The sequence below is a fragment of the Silene latifolia genome, chromosome 10, assembly GCF_048544455.1.
Source record: "Silene latifolia isolate original U9 population chromosome 10, ASM4854445v1, whole genome shotgun sequence".
NCBI lineage: Eukaryota > Viridiplantae > Streptophyta > Magnoliopsida > Caryophyllales > Caryophyllaceae > Silene > Silene latifolia.
Window position 1 is genome coordinate 139,173,844 of NC_133535.1, and position 3,922 is coordinate 139,177,765.

Below are 3,922 nucleotides of genomic sequence, written 5' to 3' on the forward strand. Positions count from 1 at the left end.
AGGGGTTTGAAAGTTTTGGTTTTGAGGTTGGTTGAAATTTTGTCCCTTGAAACCCCCAAATGGTTGTTGGTTTTGAGTGACAAATTGTTTTCCTTGGAAACCGGGTGGGATTTGTCTTTGGAATTGAGAGTTTTGATTGAACCTTTGTTGTTGTGGTGAGGAAGTGGTTGGGTTTTGAATGTTTTGTGAAGCATAAGACAAGAAAGATGAGTTATTTTTCCATTACCAAATTGGTTGTTGTTACTATTGAACCCTTGCCTTGCACTTGTGGATTCCCAAACTCCATTTGCTTGCTCATAGCATTCCTCTTGGAGGGGTGCAATCAAGGGACACCTAATGGGAGTGTGCCCTTGTTCCCCACACAACTCACAAGACAAGACTTGCCTCATATCGGAGCTTGAAGGTTTTGAATTTAGCAAAGCAACTTGTTGGGTGAGTTCATCTAGCATACCCTTAACCTCCACATTCAAAACCGAATTAGAATCCTTGCTCTTGCCCTTCCTCAATTGCCTATCACTTCCCCATTCCATAGTTCTTGAGGCCATCTCCTCAATTAGTTCCTTTGCCGCTTTATGCCCCAAAATGTCTAAGGCACCTTTCCCCGATCCCGCATCCAATGAAAGCCTAAGGTCTTGAGTCAACCCTTTGTAAAAATTGTTCACTAGCTCGGCTTCGGAAATGCCATGGTGAGGGCATAACCGTTGGAGCTTCTTATAACGTTCCCATGCCTCATATAAGGTCTCATCCTCTTCTTGAGTAAAGCTTTGTAGTTCACTCTTGACTTTGGCAGTTCTTGAGGGTGGGAAATATTTGTTCAAAAATGCCGAAGCCAACTCATCCCATGTCTTGAAGGAATCCGGGTCACAATTCTTCAACCAATCCTTGGCCGAACCCCTAAGAGAACGGGGGAACAACCTAAGGCGAACCGCGTCATCGGAGACCCCATTTGACTTGTACATATCACAATTTTAAAGGAAATCATTTAAATGATCATTTGGGTTCTCCAAGGTACCTCCTCCAAATTGGTTGTCTTGAACAAGGTTGAGCAAGGCATTTTTGATCTCAAAGTTATTAGCTTGAATTCGTGGCCTTTGAATGCTTGGATTGACTATGTGCTTAGGAGCCATAGTGTCTCTTATCGGAACCGGGTCACCCATGGTGTTAGGTTCTTCTTCTAAAACCCCAAAAGGATTTTCAAACACTTCGGTAACTTCTTGGTGATTAACTTCTTCGACCGGTGGTGTATCTAGAAAACCCCTTCTTCTTAGAGAATTAAGTCTTCTTGCCGTAGCTTCAATTTCAAGATCAATAGGATATGTTGGTTGACCTCTTCTTTGTCGCCTACTCATGCAAAAGACCTAAGCACTTGAAAGAAAGGATTAGTAACAAAGGACTTAGTCTAAACTAGAACAAAAACGATTAATATCAAGCCGTACTCCCCGGCAACGGCGCCAAAAACTTGATGGTCTCAAGTTAAACCTCGCAAGTGCACGATTTTATCGTTGTACACTTAAAAGGGTCGATTCCACAAGGAGTAGGTGGAGTACTAATCGTTCTAATTCACCGGTTTAGCTAAGTCGATAAATAACAAAGAGGGGGGTAACAAACTAACACTAAACTAACAAATTTAAAGACTATAAACTAGACAAGGAAAGAACAAGCTAAGAGATGAAGGATAGATCAAATAAAGAGAAGGACTAGAACTCGGTTCTCCCACGAATATAAGTAATTCCACATACTAATCGTTTCGGCTAATCAAAAGGGGTAGAAAGGTAAGGGGGAGATGGCTCTAATTCGCCTAGAACCTCCCTTCCGGTCTCGCACTAGGACACTAGCTACTCCGACTAACCCCCCTCCCGGGTTCGAAAGCCGGTCTCCCTAACTCAAAACCCGACAACCCCAAGAACATGCATTTTCCCAAGGAGGTCAAGTAAGTGGTCAAGGTCATTAAGCACTCATCATATTCCGGGTCATCCCACTCCCCCTTCCGGAGGTCGATTTCAAACGCTAGCCTAGAGGCACCCTCCCTCGGTTCTCCCTTCCGGTCTCAACCTTAGTTGGTGACAAGGCCAAATTTCGGGTGTCCAATTTACAACCTAACCAACTTCCGTTGGTGGACAAGGGTCACAAGTTGACACTACCCAAAACCCAAACCTTAAGCATGCAAATTCCTCTAAACTACCCTCACCAATTTTCCCCACAAATTAGCCTTAATGATAATTAGTTAGTGAAATTACCCATATCGGGTCAAACCGAGTCCTAGAAGGAGACTACTCACTAATCATGTTTTTAGAGGCAAAGAAAACAACAAAGATAGAGTCTTTAAGCATAAACATGGTGATAGGATGAATTTTACTTCTAAACATGCAACAACCCAACAATAATTATGAAGAAAGATGGTTTTAATCTAATAGCAAGGATGAACAAACCAAAAGACACAATCTTTAACACAATCAACTCAAAGATTAAGTCTTTGAGGACAACTAGCCCAAGAAGAAAAAAAGGAAAGAGAATCAAAGAAAAGAAAACCAATGAAAAGATGAACAATGGTGTAAACATCAACAATCAAACAAAAAGGAAGTAACTTTAACCACAAGCAAGGTAAATATTCAAAAATAAGGGAAGCATAAATTAAAGTAGTATGAAATTAACAACTAAAGCAAAGAAATAAATATGAGGAAAGGAAATATACCAACAAAGAAGAAAGAAAATAACTTGATTGAATTGATTTCTTCACAAAACTAAGAACAAAGTGAGATCCAATGTTCTTCCCAATTTTCTCTACCTAACCAATTTTTGATCCAAAAACAAGTGTAATCAAAAGTTGTTCTTACAAGGTTGCCCCTTTTCTATATATACTATGGGCTTAAAAACATCAAATTACAAGCAATTCTCAAAAACAGCCCTACACTATTCCCACCGGTGTATCGATACACCGCCCGCCTCTTAGTTACACCGGCTGGACGAAAGTTACACCGCCCGCTCACAAAGTTACACCGGTTGACCAAAATTACACTGCTCCTGATCACAATGCACAGGCTAGGGGAAGGAGATACACCGACAAGGCTAAATGAGATACACCGGCTACCCTTGAGTTGCACCGCGCCTGATCACAATACACTGGCTAGGGGAAGGAGATACACCGACAAGGCTAATCTTGATCCTTGGCCACCAAATGTTGATCGGTTTTGCATGGGGAAGCGTGCAACACTACAAAAAGCTTAGAAAATAATCCGGTGAGACTTATTTAGGCAAATTAATCATAAACTTGAGTAATTATCAATTAAATGCACCAAAATTAGGACTAAAGCAAGGATTTTTGACAAGAATGAAGGGGCGATAACGTAGTTATCAGTCCTGATTTTAGCAGTGAGATTGTGGCGACGAGAGTAACTAAGACCATTGAGCTAATGGACTTGGTTGCGAGGATTGAGGACCCGCAATGTGAGTTGCTTCTTCTTCGAGCTTGTACTGGTATTTCTAAGCTCTACTTCTCCCTTCGTACTTGCTCCCCTAGTGTTTTTGGGTCTGTCCATCTTCCTTTTGACGCCGCTCTCCGTTCTAGCTTGGAACGTATTGTCACCGCGTCAGGGCCGGGTTTTGGGGATTGGCAGTGGCGCCTTGCTACATTCCCTTTTCATCTTGGTGTCTATGCGGCGGGAGATGTTTTATTTTATGCTTTTATTGCGTCCCGATTGCAGTCTGCTAGTTTGCAGGCTAAGCTCCTCGGCCCTTCTGGTGTTATAGCTGCTGGCCCTGCTTTTGATGATGCCGCGCAGGTGTTTACTGCGACTACAGGTTCTGATATATTAGGTCACCCTAGTGAAATTGCTGCCCCCAAACTTATGAAGAAATTGGCGTACATTTATTTCACGACGGTTCTTTCTTGCCGCCTCGAGTCTGTTTTCTCTTTGACACCACG

General features: G+C 42.3%; 1 non-coding gene across 1 annotated transcript; it reads left to right on the plus strand.

Annotated features, from left to right (window-relative positions):
• Positions 1–678: 678 nt before the first annotated feature.
• LOC141610292 (small nucleolar RNA R71) lies at positions 679–785 on the plus strand. The gene has a single exon (XR_012528195.1). It is a non-coding gene; the product is annotated as a small nucleolar RNA R71 (small nucleolar RNA).
• Positions 786–3,922: the final 3,137 nt, after the last annotated feature.